General features: G+C 41.5%; 2 long non-coding RNA genes across 6 annotated transcripts; one reads left to right on the forward strand and one right to left on the reverse strand.

Moving 5' to 3' along the window:
- Positions 1-208: 208 nt before the first annotated feature.
- LOC310703899 lies at positions 209-8,509 on the reverse strand. The gene is made up of 3 exons (XR_014524444.1): positions 5,454-8,509; positions 5,067-5,248; positions 209-2,890 (listed from the first exon to the last, which is right to left on the reverse strand). It is a non-coding gene; the product is annotated as an uncharacterized lncRNA (long non-coding RNA).
- LOC310703900 lies at positions 8,380-19,786 on the forward strand. 5 transcript variants are annotated; one of them, XR_014524445.1, is made up of 4 exons: positions 8,380-8,515; positions 9,291-9,357; positions 11,588-11,702; positions 19,394-19,786. It is a non-coding gene; the product is annotated as an uncharacterized lncRNA (long non-coding RNA). The 5 variants fall into 5 exon arrangements; XR_014524448.1 differs by lacking the exons at positions 8,380-8,515; positions 9,291-9,357; positions 19,394-19,786 and adding exons at positions 11,130-11,375; positions 16,359-16,437; positions 18,864-19,374; XR_014524446.1 differs by lacking the exons at positions 8,380-8,515; positions 9,291-9,357 and adding an exon at positions 9,725-9,803.
- Positions 19,787-21,085: the final 1,299 nt, after the last annotated feature.

Genomic DNA, 21,085 nt, shown 5'->3' on the forward strand with positions numbered 1-21,085 from the left:
GTTCAATGGATGGATGTCTGGCTTAAGAGTTTGCAGAATGAATGCTATGAAACTCTTAATCTCAGGGCTGTGGCTCTGAGCCCCACTTTGGGCAAAATATTCCGACATTGCAGGGGGTTGGACAATGAGCCCTGTGGTTCCATTCCAACTCTACAATTCTATGATTAAAGGAACGTGGAGGCCATATTCTTTAGAGTTGCCTGTGGAAGGAGAAGAGTGTGTATATGCATATATATTAAAATTTTCTGATTTACAATTTAGAGTATTCATTTAAACAACCTTAAAATATCAATGACTTCTCTTCTTCTCTTTCCATGGTTCATTTTCCGTAACATAAATCCCTGCATATTTTACATAAACTAAACCATTCAGTATTTCATTATTACTTCCATCAAAACTTATTTACACTGTTGAATTTATCTGAATGCTGTCAGCGTTTTCAAGTATATACAATTTCCCCCCATATATTCAATAAACATTTTCCAATCTTCTTTAAACATATGTTCTTCTTGTTCCCTTATTCTATATTTTAGGTCCACAAGCTGTGCATATTCCATCAGTTTAAGTTGCCATTCTTCTTTAGGTGGGACATCGCTCATTTTCCATTTGGGGGCTAACGAAACACGGGCCACAGTAGTGGCATACATAAATAACCATTTCTGACACCTGTGAATTTCTGCCTGAATTATTCCCAACAAAAAGGACTCTGGTTTTTTGGGGGGAAAGTGCTTTTAAACATTTTTTTCAATTCATTATGAATTATTTCCCAATATTCATTTACCCTTTTACAGGTTCACCACATATGAAAGAACATGCCCTCAACTTCATGGAAGAAGAGTGTTGAGGTTTTTGGCTGATTCCATCCTCGCGCCACCACATCTACTCCAGAGCATTGGAAGGCCTTCCAGAACAGTGCTGAAGGTGATACAACTACCTGCAGGAGGAGGGGGGCAAACCAGCAGAAATTGCCCCACCTCCTCCTTCCATTAGTGGGCACATCCAGTGGATCAAAAACTCTTCAGGAAGCAGAAGGACACAACCAGATTCAACTCTGTAAATACATGTAATGCAGCCTTCAACAACCCAGTGACCTCCATATTTTTTTGGGGGGGGTAGGGGGGATTATTGGGTTGTTTTCATTTTGATTATGTATTTATAGTTGTATAGTTTGATTTTATTCTGTGAGCTGCCCTGAGACTTCCGGGTACAGGGCAGTATATTGTTGTTGTTGTTGTTGTTGTTGTTGTTGTTGTTGTTGTTACGACTCCCATCAGCCCCAGCTAGTACAGCTGTCCAAAGCACCTGGAGGGCACTGGGTTGACAAAGGCTTATGTATACAGCTAGCCCAAGACATTCTGGCATCCAGGGCAGACCACAAAATGGCACTCCCCTCCCTGCCAGGGAAAAATGGATGAGTGAAGATCTACATCAGGTACAAGAGGGGAGTAAAGATCTACATTGGGATCTGCTGTCTCTGTGGATGCTGTTGCCCAAAGTGCTCACCTCACCTTGCCTTATGGGAAAGCCAGCCCTGCTTATGTAGCACGAAATGTTTGGCCATATTCACACCATACCATTAAATAACTATGATTCCACTTTCAACAGTCGTGGCCTCCCCTAAATGATCCTGGGAAATGTAGCTTATTAAGGGTCCCTCCTAGAGCTACTGTTCCCATAGTTCACATTTTGTCCAATACAAAATGAAATTTTGTCCAATACACACATTTTTGCAAAGCAATTCCCCCATATGTATTTTTATGTTATTTTTACTAATATATGCACATTTAACCCTAGTATTTTTGCACACATCACTTGGCTGGATGGTTATCTGCAAAAGTGTGGGTTGAAAAGGATGGCTGTGTTTTGGTTCACATATTATTTCACAAACTGTGAATCAGGTATTTTTTCTTTTAAATACAAACGGAAGCAAGTTTTCATCACTAACTGAGCCAATCCCTATCCTGCTGGATGAAAGAAGCCAACCAGATCAATTTTTGTTGCTTCCCAAGAATATATCCTGCCTCTCCTACTTCACTACTGCCATACCAAATAACTGATCTGAACCATCCAAATAAACACCAGCCCAGATGCCTCATTTGGGGCTCAATAATAGATGCAAGGGCAGCAGCCTTTCATCATCAACTCCTTGGCACACCGCCAAACAGTTTGTGAAAGACAGCTGGAGTTTAAGGAAGGGAAGGGATGCAGGGCAGGCCCAGTACACTTGCAGCTTCATATGTTCATTACTCTCCTAGCTCACCTTTCCTCCAAAGGCTCACTATGGCCAAAAGCTGCCCCACTAGGGGTCTCTATCTAGCCAGAGTGCCCAAGCCCTTAGGCTTCCTCAAACTTGGCCCTCCAGATGTTTTTGGCCTACAACTCCCATGATCCCTAGCTAGCAAGACCAGTGGTCAGGGATGATGGGAAATGTAGTCTCAAAACATCTAGAGGGCCAAGGTTGAGGAAGCCTGCCGTAGACCATCCTCTGGGATCAAAAATGTTTCAATTTTCATGTAGGTGAAGTAAAGTAATGGTTAGAGTGTTTGACTAAGATCCGGGAGATCAGGGTTTGAATTCCCTCTCAGCCATGAAGCTCACTGGGTGGCCTCAGACCAGTCACCCTCTCTCAGCCTAACTTACCTCAGGATGAAATTAGGAGGAAGATTCATGTATGCCTCCTTGAGCTCCTTAGAACAAAAGGTGCTTTGTAAATGTAATAAATAAATAAATATAAATAACATTGTTTTATCATCTTTCTCTTCCACCTAGAACAATGTGAGATGTAGCATGCTTTGGCTTTTGTAAATGAAAATAGTTCCTTGTTGCATCTAAGGAGGTGAAAGGTTTTCCCCCTTCACCACCTTCATTTTTTCTTTTCTTTTTCGCCTCCCTGTAGGACAAGAGCAGAGGAGAGACAGGAGAAAAGATTATTTAGAAGAGAGCCCCTGTTTTATACTATATAATAAAGAGTGGCAATCTTATCACACCTAATGCTCAAATGATGTATAGAGAAATGGTGTTTTGCAGAGACTGCCATAGGCAAAACAGCAGATCTAATCAAAAGCTCTACACGCATGAATATAACCAGCCTCTGGGAAAGGCCAGCATTCACAGCAGATAATGTGGAATTCCTTCTATGATTCAATGGGGAGGTCACTGGAGGACCAGAGAGATGCTGATCTGCTTTATTTTGGAACAGCGAGGGGATCTACGAACACCGCATTCACACTCCATAATCCACTGATTACCACAGAGTTCTCTTTACCTGTAATATGTACAGGTAGTATTTCCTTCATATGCAAAACCCATTGAAATATTTTGACACAGGGTTTATATAAAAGAGACACTTACAATAGTTCTGCTTTGTAAAATAAACGATGCACCAAACAAATATGTAAAAACGTAATTAACCTTTAGAAGGCTGGCATTTTCAAAATTGTCAGCTGAATGAATGTATACAGTTCCTTGAGCTACAAAGGATTAATGGAAGTTGAGACATGAATCAATAAAAGTAAAAACATTTTCTGTGAAAACTTGCCATCGGGTTCTTTCTTCAGCCATGTGTGTTTAGGGTGTTAAGCCCTCAGCCCCACAGAATATGATGCTCTTCTGCAGCGATGCATTGCAACATCTGGACAAGAGATATTGATGCTGCGAGCCTCAGAAAGGCTGTAAATGCTTTGAAATTAATGGAACCTCTGCATAAGCTAACGTCTGTCAGCCACACTCAAGTAATCTTGCCCAGATACCATCAAACGTCAGAGGCCATCATACCTACTGAGCTCCTCAGATACTTCAGTGCTACGGAACAAACCTTGACTCATGCAAAGACCAGCCTTTACAAATGCCAGGAGTGTGAAACATCAATGTTTGTGTCCAATATAAAATGTGTTGTGATTTCTCCTCTCTTTATGTATATTCATTACCCCTGTCATGGGGCCAAGGACATACGTGGGCAACACAGAAGTTGGCTTTGGCCTGTGACCTGGCACAAGTGGTCAAGCCTCTCCCTGCTAACAACTGCCCCATTCCCCAGGCTATCAATTGGCGGGGGGGGGCAGTGCAATTGTGATGAAGAGGAACGTGCGTGGGGACTATCATTAATATGTACCTTCCTTTCTTGTGTAAATCAGATTCCTTCCCAGCCTGCCAAACAGCCTGGTGGGGAGAGTGTGATGATGATGATGATGATGATGGGGAAAATAAAGCCTTTCAGATTCCTCTCCCTGTGCACCTTCCTCCTTAACTACAATTGTGTGTGCAAGAGAAAGAACGTATCTGAGAGATGGTCAGTGAGTGTAAACATGGGTGTGAAAATGGCAACCCCAGATTGCCATGTGTGACTCCTGGGGGTGAAAAGGTTGCCTGGTAGACCAAAAATATACGCTAGGTTTTCTCCACACGCTTGCCCCCTGCTCCATTTGTTTTGTTACCCTTTTCTATGTTTTCCTCCTCTTTCTTGTGCCGCCTTTTATATATTTGCTGTTTGTTTCCCGTAGAATAAGATTTCATCTCTGAAACCTGGTTCTAGGAAATCACAAGTGTCCCAAAATACCTGGCTCGTTTGCTTGAATCAGCAAACTTGCAAACCTGCTCTCCTCTGCAACCTGATCCTGGCTCAAGAGACTTCCAGGCACTCTGCCAATGGCAGAGTCAGCCTGCGCTGCCATCTACAGGCCTCTGTGCAGGGATGAGTTGGCTCTGGTCTCCACATCTGGGTCACCCATATCTCCCCAAGGATGAAGACAGGGCTACCGATTCCCCCACAGCAGCTACACCAATGCACACAAACGGCAGCAGTTACTACACAGAGGCCTCTAGTGTTTGCAGAAAGCGATGACATCAGCCCCTACTAGGTATCGGGGGCCTTTGAATGAAATGTGGCTTGGGCCCTGCTACCTCCTCCCCACCCCTGGCAATAAAGCCAAGTAGTGAATTTTGATCTAAGAGACAGGTTTCCCACAACAAAAATTACTACTTGTAGCAAAACACTGGGAATGTTAGTATAACGCCCCACCCCGCTTCACAACAGGGCCTGGTAATAGAGAATTAATAAAGGTCATCACCTAGGATTAAACATGTACTTCATCCACTGTTTCTGGTGAATTCACATGCTGGCAGATTCAGATTCTCTCCCCTCTTAACGCATCATATCAGCTATATGAATAAAGGAGCCAACTGAAAGGGACGGTGGTGATAAAAAATACAGAATACACTCACACCAGGGACCAGCAGCAGGGTTAAATGTCTGCAATCATGAGAAACAAATACAAAACAAAAACATATAAAACTAGCACAAACATCAGCATATTATTATTATTATTATTATTATTATTATTATTATTATATTTTATTGAGACTATTACAGTGAGTTAAAGTAAATAAGAAAAGAAAGAAAAGGGGAAAAGAAAAGACATAAAAATAAGTCAGAGTAAAACAACACACAAACTTACAATCACGTATGCAAGTGCTCAAGAACAGGCAAGAAAGGATATGCCTTTGTTTTATAATTTCAGTGTCTAATGTGCATCATTTCAGAAGTTTACTGCAGAAAATCTGAATCTGTAAAGCAAAATTAACTCTTTAACGTCTGAACAAATATACTCCCCCCCCCATAATAACCTTTGTCTTCATTCTGAACTTGGGTTTGATATTGATTCCATCCTTAAACTTCTAGATTTAGTTGTTTCCAAAGGACATCAGAATCGAGTACCTGTACTGGCCTATGATTACAAAATTTACAGTAGCAAAACTTGGTTAGGGCCAACTAGGGTTCACAATACAGTATGCAGGCTTTCAAGTCACACAGGTTGTTTCTCTGGATGTTCCTGAATCGGAGGTGTGTGTGTGGGTTTTTTGTTTTGTTTTTTTAAAGTCACTCAGGGTGTCTCCAGACTTTTGCATGAGAGATTCAAGCACATACTGGATCTTTAGCTGTGTGAAATTAAAGTGGATTAAAGCGTTCTGTCACCCCAGTACAACAAATCCACTTTTTAAAAAAGAACCTTGATTTTTGCAGTTTGGAAAGTGACAGGGAACTGCATTGAAAAATGTGGGACAAACAAATGATTAATGGGAAAATGCATATACAAGCCACAAATCAGGATGATGATCATTATCATATTCCCGATCTGGAAATAAATCAGAACAAATGCTCAGTAAAGACTATGCACTGTCTAACCACCAGGTCAACATTGTACAAGAGAATAGGGTGAAGGATGAATTAATAGGTATCTGGAGAGGCCCTCTGACCTTCCACTACTCAGAGAACTAGGATAAGAAAATCACCCCTCTCAACCAACAGTTAACACCATCCAGTTTGTCTCCTATTGACTTTGTACCAGTGCCTGGACTTCATTTTAAAATTAATCAACAACTTTGGCTAAGGTAAGTCACAATGGTTTTCCTAACCTCTCACTGTTTACTTATTAGGGACCTGTGAGGACCAATCAGAGTCTCTACTGGGTTTTGTTTTTGCCCCAGAAGATCTGTGAAATTTAAAACAATAACAATGGCAACGTGCAATCCTAACCATGTCTACTCAAAAGTAAGTCTTACTGAATTCAAAGGGGCCTACTCCCAGGTAAATGGGGTTAGGATTACGACCTAACACTGCAGTTATATGCATTTAATTGTGAATAAAGACCTCAGTGGAGCTTGCTTCTGTGTAAATATGTATCTTGTTGCATGTCTTTTTCCATACAAAATCTTAATATCCAGCACTGAGAAAGAGTCCAGAGTAACTAAAAAATAAGATTAAAATTAATAATGCACTGTGAATTTAACTTGCCCCTGCTACTGGTTTTATTTTATTGACTGTGTAAAATTTACAGTGTAAATGTTGTTTAATCTGATTCTTCCTCATAATGCTTTATTTTACCAGTTGACACTTTTAATTCTGAAGGTCCTAATTTATTTATTGGGAGCGTGTTTGTGTTGAATTAACAGAATGAAATAACCATTCCCTATCCCTGTGACTCCCGATCTTACTGCTGACCTCTCAAACTTTTAAGACAATCTCCTTCACACTGTAATCCGAACGCACGGGCGCAGTAATGTGCGTTTAGATGAATTCAAAAAGGGAAAGGAGGCTTATTTTTATGCTAATCAAGTCTCGTTTGTGTAGAAGCTGAGCAGTGCCTATTTGTTTTTTAAATACGGGAGGGGCATCTAAGCGATTTCAAAAATGTGCCATGAAAATCATCTTTTCTTCTCAAAGTGAAGAATTTCCTTTAGCCTCACCCGCAGCTCTTGCCCAAGCCCCTTTCCGGAGAGTAAAAACTTAAAAGGAGTGCAAACTCAGAGGAATTTCTCTTACGACTACACCACGGACGGAAGAGGGCGGAGCGAGCCAAAGTCACTCGCAAGAGTAAACAGATTTAATTTATTGCGACCCGTTTGCAATATCCGCGATCTTTTTCGGAGCATGCCGCTTTAAATGTATGCTCTGTGCTTGGAAGCGGTGCACGAACTCCTCGATCTGGAGCTAAAACACAACGAAGCACAGCCAAGCTGGATTCCCCACCCCCGCCTTTCTCTTTCATTGTCTCTGGGCGTATTTATCGTTGGGGCTAATTAAAAAAAACAACCCACAAGTCATGTACATATGGGTGCGTGTGTAATATATATGCATGTATAACAACCCTCGCATAAATTTCCTAGTCAACACGTATTTCCTTCCCAGACCCTATGATCCTCTATTGATTCCCGTTAAAGTGCTTTTCTTTTTCTTTTTCTTTGCCCCCCTCTGCTGATCGAATTTCAGCCCAGCCAGGATATGCAACTAACCTTCCGGCACAACTGACTCGGAGAGATCAAAAGGCAGGCTTGCATTCATTAAAATGTAGCACAGCCTAGGCAAGTTTTAGTGGAAGGTCTCCTTTTGCATTGCAATTAACGTGGCATAAACGGGAGGTGGGTTTTTTAATCTTGATATACAGGGCGGTGGGGGGGGGAGAGAGAAGAACAAAAGACACAGCTCTTTTTTACACAGAGATGACGTCAGTTTGATTTTACCGACAACTCTTGATGTATGTGGAGCAATTGCACACAGCTCCCCCCCCCTCTTTTTTCTGTTTCCTTTCTTTTTTTGCTGGCACTTTGCGGGAGAAACAATTATGTTAACTGTCCAAAACATTCGTCCTTGCAGATCCCGAGGCTTAAGCACTTAACTTCCAACTCCTAGTTACTTCGCAAGCAGGTCTGCAATGGTTATTTCCGGTACGATCTTTATTAGGGCGGAAAACAAGCAGCAGAGGGAGGGAACGGGAACAGCTAATAGGCACAAAGCAGAGAGGAGGCTTCAACCTAGGAATGTTGTTCATTACAGCAGCCCAGGAGAGGACACAGTAAGAGAAAATAGTCCCTGCTTCTCAGGCTCCCACAAAGTGGTTTGTTACCCTGCTTTTTGAGCTGCAGAGCGGTGGGGCAGCTTTGGAGTGGGGCAGCTTTCAACTGTAGGCGACGGAAAGTAGTTGGGCACTGAATTCTGCAGCTCCTCTAAAGTCTGGAGCATGTAAGTTAATGGTGCAAGGATCCACTGATCCTGTGACTGCGTGTGATTCTGCCTCAGTCACTCTCTGAGCTGCAGTAGAAAAATAGATTGAACCAGAGGAACAGTCCGGCTGCGTGCAAAATCTGGACTGGATTTCTGTAGCACGTAGAACGCAGGCAGGAACGGAGCGCCTTGCTCTCCCCCGGGCAAAGAGAGAAAGAAAAGAGATCAAGGAAATTTTCTCCTCTTCTCACGAACATTGAAGGAGACCGAGATAAAGTCTTGGCTTAACTTTTTTTTTTTTTTAAAGCAGCTTCATGCAACTAGATCAAAATCAGTGAAGCTGTGCAAATTTACAACATGTTGAAAAAAGGAGTGGACCTTTCCCCCTTAAGCAAATCTTCCAGCATGATTCCATGTTTTGTCGAGGGTGAGTTCGGTCTGGCCGAGGGCGGGAGGGCGAATCCTTCACAGCCGCCTCGGTTAAGTCCCTCCCCGCAGATAGCCGCTTTGCCAAAACTTGCTAAAGCAAGGCGTGCCTTATTCCCCCCCCCCCCCTTATGCAACAGGAGCAGAAGTGCTAAGCGACTTAAAGGGATTAGCTGGTTTGCTCTCTGGCTTTTAACTGGTTTGATCGATTAATTAACCAGTTGTATTTGCACACTTAAACACTTCAAAGAAGGCGCTTGTTGAGGATCCTTAATGAAGCTTAAGATCTGATTCTACCACACATCATTTAAATAAAAGAAAGCTGATTTACACACACCATTGTAAATGTGTTTCCTTTGCTTACCAGAAGTACCTTGGGGAGTCCCAAAGGAGCCTGTTCTACAACCCAGACTAAGGAATTTGCTGATTAACTGGTATGCTTTTTCAATCTCACACATGTCTCTACTCAGAAGAAAGACCCATTGAGTTCAATGGTGCTCTCTCAGGTAAGTAGGTGTTGGGTTACAGACTTTAATCTGTACTTAATCAGGGCAATTGATCAAACAACATGTCTTCCCTTATTTTTATCCAATTTAATAAAAAGGATAATTTAAAAAATAATAATAATCTGGGTGTAGAGCCACAAATCTGCCTGGGGAATGTTTGTGCATAGACCCTTTCACACCAACATGCTTAGCAGTACTCCAAATCGTCTATTTGGAAAGGAGAGGAGCCTGGATTCCAGACCCTTCCCAGGCAAGTGCTGTCAAAGCTGGCGATGCTGGCAATCTTTTCCGGGTTGTTCACCCAGACCCAATCCAGCACAGATCAATGTGCCCAGGGCATTTTTCAGCTGGAACTCAGTTCTGGAACCTCTCAGGTGGGTGCCATTGCCATTATAATAGAACAAGGGAGGCATTCATGGTGAGTCCCAGTTCCTTTTCTAGAAAAATAGCATCCATTAAAACCAGTAAAGGGAGTCTGTTGGTAGGGCTGCCATCCTTGTGTGTGGGATTCAGAAACGGGATCCATACATGGAAGACTGCTTTCTATCAGGCTTTTCCCTTCCTGAATTGGGTCTGGTATACACGATGATGGGAATCCTACCAGTAGACCAAAAGGCATGGTATTTGTTCAGAAGAAATAAGATGATAATAGACCTGAGATGATAATTTTGGCGAAATTTTGCTTAAGTACAAAGTAATTTCAATTCACAGGATCATTTTTAGGCATGTTGTGGGGCTGACCTATTACATGAAATATTTTCCCACAGAGGAATCATTATAAATCATTCAACAGATGTAAAGGTGCGTAGAGATCATGTGTATTAAGTGATATAAAAATATTATTGATGAATAATAGAATAAAAGATTATATCAGAAATTGCCTGGCTTGTGCTGGTAGTGGAATGAACTACAGTATCCTTATTATCTAGATTTTCTAATGTATGGTGAAGTATGCACGAGAGCAGCCCCCCCCCAACTTCTACCACCAAGCTGCCACATTGTTCTGCCACCTGTATTTGGAAACCTGTCCCGCTCCTGATGACATCACCAGGAAGGCTCAAACACCTCTCCCAGGCCCAACTCCTCTGTGTACCCCAAAACTCATGAGCTCAGCCTCTTTCCTCATCCAAACTCCATTGGTGGCAGCAGCAAATGGAAGGCCTCTTTGTGAGGCCTACATTCTTCCATGAATCCATGGGTGCTGAAATGTCAGGCCCACCATACAACAAAGGCCCTGGAACATGTAATTTTTTTTCCTGGTGCTGTAGTACATAATGATGATGATGGTCAAGACGTTTTTGTCACTGACATACTGTTGTGTGCAACCCAGCAAAGAGCCCTGGGACAAACAATTTCCTAGGCACTCGACATCCTCATCCACACACACACACACACACACACACACACACACACACACACACACAGGGTAAGCAGCAAATCTCTTGTTTTATTCATTCATTTATTAGATTTCTATAGTGCCCTTCATCTGAAGATTAGAATAAAATACAGGATAAAAACAAGTAAATAAGTACAACGAAACAGCAAAGCAATAACACCCCCCCTTCCCACAGTCACATTTAAAAGGCTCTCATTGGGGCTTAATGTGGGGGTTGAGGGGAGAACCGAAGCTCTTGTCTGTAGTTCTGGATTCCAGGGGAAGGGGCTGACTGGGAAATTCCACAATCTTCTTCTGACTCTCTGGTTTCTTTAAAAAAAATACAACATGTCTCTAATCTTATAGCAATACAAAAGAAAACATATAGGCTATCCAATCTGTTCAACTACCTGAATGTCAAACTGCACATGATGTAGTAGAACCATGTGACTAGCTCTCTTGCCAAATTTTTATTTTGCTTGAAGCAGCCACTGCGGGAAGGAGTGTACCTTTTGCCCACCTCAGCCATCAGGGTTTCTGGCTGTAGACTTGCTCTCCTGACACATCAAAGGTGAAATATTACTTCTGAATAATTGCTAATACAGAAATTGCCCCAAGGTGTTAAATTCAGCATGGTGTTGTTGTTTTTTCAGGGCACATTAAAACTTGCCTTGTTCAACATGTGGCTTTTATACATGGTGACACAATATGTTTCCTATCCTTGTGATTTAAATGTTCCTAAAGCTAAAATAAACTTAAGGCCTATTATATCTGTTTCTTTAGCCATGGACAGCTATTCTTCTACATGATCTGACGATTATGTTCCTTGCCCAGTTTTCTGCTCTTTTTACCATCGAACAGCCTGGAGCTCCATGAATCATAAGCAACAGCAATTCAGGTAAGGTCATTCACAACCAATTATTTCAGGGAATCTGTTTGACCTATATTTATGTACAACAGACACAAAGAGTCGTGCACAATTTAAGTGTCTCTAACAAATTATCCCTACCCTTTATCCATGCTTGTATAAAAAGCTATCTTTGTCCATATTTGCAGTGCAGGAGGTGAGACACACAACTTTTATATAACGCTGACACAATCTTTTCTTTTATTGATTTCGCAATGATACTTAAGAATGGGAGTTTGAGAGGAAGTGAGATCCATGGAAGGTTCTCTTTTGCAGGATATAATGTGGTCCTCTTTGTGGGTTGCCTGATTTGATTGTCATGCATGCAGTCTCTTTACTCCCTGTGCAAGCATTTTTGTGCATTTTTAAACATTTGGAAACCATTTCGAGAGCACTTCCAGGAAGCAGGATATAAGCTGGTGGGGCAGGGGAAGAGTGTGAGGAATCAATGTGGTATGTAAGTTCTCTGGAACTGCAGGTAATTGTGGCATCTTGGCAAAGGCATAGCACCAGCACCTGGCTTGGTGAGACAGAGGGTTGCCATATTTTGAAGAGCCAAAAAGAGGGCAATTTGCCAACTTAAACTTTTAACTATGGATCGCTATGATGACTCTACCTATGAAAAAGAGGACGTGTCCTGGAAAAAGAGGACATATGGCAACTCTAACGAGGCTGGGGACCCACCTCACCTGATGCCAGCCTCCTCTTTAAGTAAATAAATAAGCAAGTCTTGCTTTTGTAATGTCCCAGCACTATAAAGACAAGCGCTAGACCAGGCTGGTGCAGCCACCACTGTCTTATCCCCAATGGTTCGGCGCCAAGCAAAGATGTTTTTGTTTTTTCGGGCGTTTTAGGAAGCACAAGTGATTGGATGTGTTTACCCAACGTTTTCAATATGTTTCTGTATTTTTATTACCGCGTTTGTTGTAAATCATTGTCACGCTTTTTTGCTGCAGGAAGTGAGTCATAAATTAAATAAACCTAACCCAACTTAGGAGCATGAGAAACTGCCTTGTATGGAGTCAGTCCAAGACCACTGCTCCATTGAGCTCAGTATTGCCCACACTTAACTGGCAACAGCTGTTTAGGGTTTCAGAGAAGGGACATTCCCAGACCTACCAGGAGATGCTGAAGATTGGACCTGGGACTTTCTGCACCCAAAGCAGATGGTCCGACACTGACTACAGCCCTTTAGAGTTGTTGCCAGACAGTGTGGACAATAGATGGACCAAATAGTTCCTAAAGCCATAGACACATAGATCCTACCTAATATAGCCTTTTGGTTCCATCCTCCATGTGCTGATTGGGGACAATGCCTACAGGAATTGGGTTTAAGAAAGAGGATATTAGTAGTTGCTGGCTGCAACTGCTTTGCCTTCTCTTTTCAATGCTGGGCCAAGGGAGTGCAGCTGGAGCTGTTCTGCTGCCTACCTCCTTTGCTGCCTGCCACTGCCCAGTGTCATCCGTACTCTGGTAAGCTTGGCGGGGAGAAGTACTGGAAGGAACATTGCTCAGGGCCTTGTCAACCTGGTGCCAGCCCTGTCCCAGCAAAGGACATGGAACAAAACCCTAATGAATGCAATTGTCGCATTTGATCTACAAGAAGGATTCATAGTTCCTGCATAGAAGTCATTTCTGTGTGGATTTTTTTGTTTAATCCTACAAAGTGCTTTTGAGACTGCAGCTGAAATGCAGCTTGAGCACAAGTTTAGGAGCCGTTTCACACATTACACAGAGACAGGTCTGGGAACGATGTCAAGTGTACACTCAGAGAGAAGAAGCCAGTAATGACTGATATATATGTGTTTCCAAATTTTTGTTTGGCACATTCACATCCTGCAGCTTTAAAGCATTCATAAACCCTTTTAGGTGTATCCCTAAAAATGTAATGTGTAAAGTGGCCATAACATTGTATCCACTGGGCCACACTAGTTCCTGACTTGTTAATGCAAGAGTTTGTTGTTTATTACACTTGGCCTGGAATCAAGTGATTTCGTGGTTAAGAGGAATCTTTCCGTACCAGTACCAGACTGCCAAATTCCCAGTTCACTGCCATAACTTGTTTCAGGATGGCAATAACCTCTTGCAAGCTGGGCACACACAAAAGACAGGAGCTTGTTCACAATTTTAAATAAATAAATGTCATTTGCAAGCATGATGGACAAGCCCTCAAAGCACGCCATCAGGCTTAGAAGGCTGCTTTCCTTTAAGAACTCTCGCTCTGTACTGTGCCCCTATTGTTCACTTAACTCAGAACCAATGTATGTATGTTTAGCTATCAAGTATTGGGAAATATTCTAAAGCAGCAGTAGTTGCACATTGTCGTGTTGCAGATCAGGGGTTGTGGTTTGTTTTGCTTTTTTTTTTTTTTTGAGTGAATCGCCACATTGTCTTACTTATTGCTGCTATGTGCGAAGCCACTTTAAAGTGGAACCTGGTTGTACAATCCAATGCAGCTGTAAAAGAGTCTCCAGGCCAAAAGGGGGTGGGGGTGGGTAAAACATTGCTAAGGAGCGAATAGGCACTTTCTATTTGTTCTTCTGTCAATCAATATACTACTATTTAGACTACCCATTTACCTGGGAGTCAGCAAACTCGGAGGGACTTACCTTTGAGTGAACATACATCGAGTTGTGCTCCCGGGTTTCCTTGGACATCCTCTTCGCAATGCTGTTTCCCTAACATGCTGGCAGCTAGTCAGTTCTGGCATTAAGTACTATGGCTTTGCATACATCAGCCTTTGCTGCAACTCTACAGAGACATAAATAACTTCAAAGAAACAGGCTGTTGTACTAGCAGCCAAATTGTTAAGCATTGTCAATGCTTGCTTTTTCATCATGCTGATTTACGCTGGGAGATGTGAATTTCCTTATTTAAATTTTCTCTTTAGGTGTCATATTGGGTTAATTGTAAAACAATTGGATATGTATGGAACTGTAACACTTGGAACATCCATTGATTTCTGGAATGATATATGTACATAACAGCTATTGTGGGGTTGTGTTTCTCGGGATGAGTAAATCCCTGGCTTTGAGTAAAAATTTAAGGTGCCCATAGGTGAGCTTTAATGTACATGTCAGTTTGGATTGGTAGTGTAATTCTTTATAGAACTGGAACATGATTGGTTGTTAAAGGCTCTCCTTGTACCTGGAGTTGTTTTAGAAAAAGCATAGCTTTATATTGAGCTAACGTCCTGCTGTTAAGAATCAGTACCAATGTAAACATTGAGAATGATGGCTTTATGTTGGCCGTTATGTCACACAGTATTTCACGGTGGTTGAAATCCCTTCATTTTTATCCAGGTTGCTTTGGTTTTGTCAGCCTACCAGCTAAGAATGAAAGATGTGCAGTTCTCAAAACAAAATGAAACTACTATTTCAAATACAGAAGTGATAACATATTTCTCTCTCCCCCACTGTGTGCGCACATGCGCATGTGCGCAAGAAAAAAACCACCCAGTAATACCACTTAATAATTCCTGTTAATGCAATGTAGAAAGTATATGCTATTTCACTTAGCTACTATGTTATTTGAATGTGTGCCAGAATATATCAGACGAAGCAAATAAATTACAGAGGCAGGGGTGAAAGAGTAAAAATATGGAGTTAAAAGATATAAAAGTAGACATGGTGGACATGTAATATGATCAGAAGATAGGGAACACAATATAACTTTTAAGTACTGTATCCGTCTTTGTTTCTGGTATTGTTTCTTTTTAGCCAAAAAACTTATTTGTAAATTCATTTTAAAACATCCTGAACCTGCATCTATCTTTCTTTCTTTCTTTCTTTCTTTCTTTCTTTCTTTCTTTCTTTCTTTCTTTCCCTTCCTTCCTTCCTTCCTTCCTTCCTTCCTTCCTTCCTTCCTTTTTCTTTTCTTTTCTTTTCTTTTGCAAAGTGGTATAGCACCACTTGCAAAATTTGAAATGCCCCAAGTGAAGTTCATGCTCATCTTCCATATCCTAATTGACCATGAATATTTACAAAAGCTTCTAATGCCAATCCAAGAAATGATTGATACACAATTAAGGCTGCCATTCTGTTTAGAAAGCCACCTTATGCTAAATCAGACCCATGGTCCATCTAGCTCAGCATTGTCTACACCAGGAGTAGCTATTGCGGTACCCTTCAGATATTGCACTCTAAATGGGCCTTAATAGTAGCTATTCATGCCAGATGTATGAACTGAGGCCGTTAAAGTTGATTAATTTTTTAAGTCAATCAACTTAAAAATGCAAAAATCTCTCTTTGAAATCAATGGGACTTGAATGTGTATAATTTTAGCTAGCTTGTGCCCAGCGTTTATGTGTCAAAAGGGCCATCTCTCTCCCCCTCTCTCTCTCTCTCTCTCCCTCTCTCTCCTGTATCACACTTGTATAGCACTAGGCCCCAGAGACAAGTACCTAAGTACTGTTTTCAATAAAGCTCTCCCAGAATCAGAATCTTAAAATGCTTTTGCACACAATACAGCAATATTGTGCTTCCTGTAGACTTTAGCACTTTTGAGATTTTTAGCATTTTGGTACTAAGTGTTAAATCAAGCATATCCATAATTAAATAGTACATTGAAAAATACATTTAGCTAGCAGAACATTATTTCAAAGTATTGTAACTATTTGCATAAGTGCAAATCTTTTTATTTCTATAGTGTGAAGAATAATAGGAGCTTTGTGATCCAAAGTCTTCACTCTGATCTCAACAGCCAAACTTAATGCAAGGGAACAAAGGTTAAAAAAATGTTTTTACTTTTCTTGCAGAACATTTTTAGATAGATAGCTTAGTTCTCACTGAGGTGGCAAACTTTATGGATCTGGGCTATAGCACTTCTCAGTTCAGATGTGGGCTCACATTATTGACAACATGAGTGGACCAATCCAAGAGGAAAGACGGAGGTAGAGTCAAAGGCAGATGAAGCATTTCTCATATTCCATTTTTTTGTTTTTGAAACAGTTTCCCTTACATTAAAGAAAACAAGCTCTGTCACTTCCAAGGCTGGTGTAGTTTGTCCCCCCACCTATCCCATTCCAGGAGTGTGTCAGCCAAATGGGAAGTTGGTAGCTCTTAAGGTCCACAACCCTGTTCCCAATGTTCCCTAGGGACTCCTATTCTGAGGATGAGCTTCTCTTTCTCCCCTCAAAGTGGGAAATTTGGCAGTTCTCTGGCCCCATTGGTGTCCTCCCAGAGACCACAGGACCGCAACCTTAATCTGTAAGCCCTCACCTGCTCTCTAAAATGAGGAATTAAAGGGGCTTTGTCATCCAAAATCTTCACTTTGACTTTACTACCTCAGTGAGCACTGGCGGAGGAAGAGGAGTGCGGGGGGAGCGCACCACCCCCGGCAGCGCGATCCCAGTGGGGTGCCAATGCGGCTGCCCCCCGCCTGCGCTGGGTGCCCTGCCCCCAGGATGCACGCCCTGCCCCTGCGGGCGGCACGCCCCACCCCCAGGATGCATGTCAGCCTTGCCTTTGCCTGCTCTCTGCGCCCCCCCCCCCCGGTGCCAGAGCATGAAGCTCTGTCACTGTCAGTGAGAACTAGATCTTAGTGCAACAAAGTTTTCATCTTGACTTACTTTCATGCTTGCCCAATTAACAGAGTAACAGCAGCTGTGTGTGGCCTACGTTTTCCAATGTGTTGTACTTCAGCAACGCCATTGCTTTGCTGAATGTACTGCAAATCCCAAGAAACCTGGCAAAATCAAGTTGAAGCAGTTCCCGTGTTTTTTTAAAAGTGTGAGATACATCTTCCACATTCCCAGCATCTTTTAAGTTGAACAATCAACACTCACTCCTTAGATTACCACATGTCTCATTGGCCTCTGCTGTATTATAGTAGGAACATGGGTGTTGTATTTTCACAATATAAACTCTTTTCCCACAGTTTCTCCAGTGTAATAAGGGTGAAACAGGCATTTCATTAACATAAGACAGTCACCTCCCCATTCCCCGCTTGATATAAACAGTACACACAGTGGTGGGTTTTTTCTTTCTTTCTCCCTGGTAATAATAATTTTACACATTTTTATAACGCCTTTCATCCCAAAGGATCCCAAATCATTTTGCAAGCTATTTGCAAGAATCGCTTTATCCACTAGTGAAATGAGACCAACTCTGCGGGACAACAGACAATCTGTTTAGCAGCAGCACAACAGTGATACACAGAAAGTGAAGATTGCTCTGTCCATTTGGAGAGCAGAAGAGAAGATTTCAGACTAAGTGACAGAATGCCATTATTCAGACTTGGGAAATTTCACCCCAGTCTTCTAAAGGCCGTAGCAACAACAATGCCACCGGGAATCCAAATGACGACATATCAGTGCATTTAATGCCCCTCTTTCTGTTCATGTGCGAATTCCAGTAATGGCTTATTGTAATTTCTTTAAATCGTAGAATCATAGAATTGTAACGCTGAAAGGGACCCCCATGTGAGCTCGATTAAAAAAAATAGGTTGATGTTAAATAATAATCTTACAATTATTCACATAACATCAAATCTGCTTTACTGTTCATCAGCAGGGATCTGATCAACATAAGTTGATAGAGATGCATTAGTAACACCATTAGGGGGAGCTGAGCTGTGTATTGTAATACATTCACTTTCTTCCCCAAAATGCCATTTCATATATTATAAATACTGTAATCTAAAACATATATGCTAGAAATATGATGAGTAGGACTCTCTTCCAAGTAAACATGTTTCAGCTCAGTTTCCACATTTAATGCAAATATTATAGCCACAATTTATGGTTTATAATCACACCAACTGGGTGTAATGCAGAACACACATGTCACACAAATCCTCCCCATGGGATTTATGGACTGGGATCAAGGAAGGTGAAGCAGAGAACTATGTGGACAGACAGAGCTTTGTTATTTTTAGGCTGACATTTTCCATTGCTAAAGAGACAAGCTGATCTGTTTTGAAAATGGCTTATCTCTTTTGCATTATTTCCTTATATATGGAAAACTGTATAATAGTGAACTAGTTTCTCTTATGATACTCAGTAGTATTCTGGGCAGAAATAAAAGCATTTGTAATAACTAGTTTACTGGAATTAACTGCACAGAAACAATTCCTGTATTTCAGATGTGTGGGGGTTTGTTTATTCTTTATATTTTCTATTTTTACAAACACTTTATATTTAAAAATACGCAGTTCTGCATTGACCGATATCTACCACCTTTGGGCCAATACACAGCTTGATGAAGCATATTAACCCAGTGAACATTCCCTTCTCTTGCTTCTTATGAATGGATACTCAATAAGATAAGTACAAAGTAAAGTTTTGTAGGAAAAGATAATTTTACTATGTAAAATATTTCTGCTTAATAGTAATGGGAACTTTGTTTCTAGAGTTACTCAGTGAAATGTGAAATACAGTGGTACCTCAGTTTATGAACTTATTCCGTTCCGGAAGTCCGTTCTTAAACCGAAACCATTCTTAAACCGAGGCACACTTTCCCTAATGAGGCCTCCCACCGCCGGTGCCCTTCCACCGTTCGGATTCCGTTCTTAGACTGAGGTAAAGTTCCCACACCAAGACACTATTTCTGGTTTTGCGGAGTTTGTAAACCAAATTGTTCTTAAACCAGACTGTTCTTAAACCAAGGTACCACTGTAGTAAGAGGAGAGTGTCTTCAATTCAGAATGTCTTTAGTCACCACAACCACTGGACTGCCATACAGATGGGATACAGCAAAGCGCTTGCAGACGTGGCTTAAGGCAGACTTCCTCCCCTCCACCACCACCATTTCAGAAATTAAGTACAACATGGTGATGCCTTCTATTAAAAGAACTTTGTATGCAAACCAGTTTTGTACCATTTCTACTGATAAATGTTTTGGAGTGCAAGAAGAGGGCAGAATGGTACCAACAGTGCCGCCGATCATAGAACCAAAAAAGCACAGAACTGTAGAACTGGAAGAGACCCTGAGGATCATCTAGTCCAACCCCCTGCAATGCAGAAATATCCAGGTACACACACAAAAATATACACACAGCTTGTGGTTTCTATGTGGTGGGATAAATCATTGCTAAGTACTGAGTAGGCACTTTCTGTTTGTTCTTCATTACAATTGTCAATAAAGATACTACTGTTCAGACTACCCACTTACCTGGGAGTAACCTTCAGCAAACTCTGTGGGACTTACCTTTGAGTAGAATGAGGATTAAGGCATTGTGTCCAAGGCTTTGCAGAAAATGTGGCTTAAGTAACTCCTGTGAGGAATACTGGTTTGCATCCAATAGAACTTCTCCTTCCATTCGACCTCCTCATCTGTTTGGGTTCTGATGGTTCTTCTAACCCTCTGGGCCAGATTTGTGGGGTGCAGGGGGAGAAGAGGGAGACAAAGTTCTGTCGTGCAGATGTTATTGTGCAACTTAATTGGACACAACCCACCACAACAGTCCACCATAACTGCTAACTAACAGGGGTGCCAACTTGAATTTAAAAAATCAATCACAAAATATGGCACGCACACAGCATTTGAATGGCAGTGCCCATTAACTTCGGGGGTCCCCCTCAAATATTTTATGGGGAGGGCGCAAAGGAACCTTGGCCCCTAGGGGTTGGCTCCTTTGCTAGCTAACCATAGTTTCCATTCTAACCAGCATTAGAAATAGGTTTGTAAACCTGTAAGAGCAACCAAGCTAGCATTAATCACAAAGAGTATCATTGCAGATGTACTGCTAGCTAAAGAGGCAATGGAAGAAAGAGGGAGAATCTATATTTATAAAAGAAGGAGGAAATGGGACTGTGTGACTCCATACACCACCAGCAATCTACCGACTATGGTTAAGAGAACAACAGCAGTTACATCTGTTTAGGGCACCTCTGTATGTGAGGACCACAGTCATAGTTAAATATTGCCACATTGCACTTTTCAGAAAGTAAAAGAGTTTTATAAGCTTTGCCCCCAAATTTTGTTGATAGCACCATTCATTGCTAGGGTAAGAGTACTAATTTTCACTGCAGTTGCTCCCCTCCTTGAACTGTTTTTACCAGGGATGTATATTGCATCCAACAGCTGCCAATTTTACAATGACAAGAGACAATCATATCAGCATCTCCCTCCCCGCTTGACTCCTAAAGAGAATTTTTTAAAGCAGTTTATCTATCCACAGTTAGGACCATTCTGTAGCTCATAGGATGTATTGTATTTAAATATTAATGTTTGTGTAGTTATTAGAATATTTGAGGATCTGTACAGAGGCCTTGTGAAGTTAAATATAGCGCGTCATTTTTGGAATACAGAGAATAACTTTTGGGGGGAGAGGGAAGTGTTTTCAGTCTATGCTTGCAGATAAGATTCCACATCATACTGTTAGTGACATGTAAACATTTGTTATTTATGAATTGCACATTTCTTCAAAGGAAC

The sequence above is a fragment of the Podarcis liolepis genome, assembly GCF_965112155.1.
Source record: "Podarcis liolepis genome assembly, chromosome: 3".
NCBI classification, from domain to species: Eukaryota; Metazoa; Chordata; class Lepidosauria; order Squamata; family Lacertidae; genus Podarcis; species Podarcis liolepis.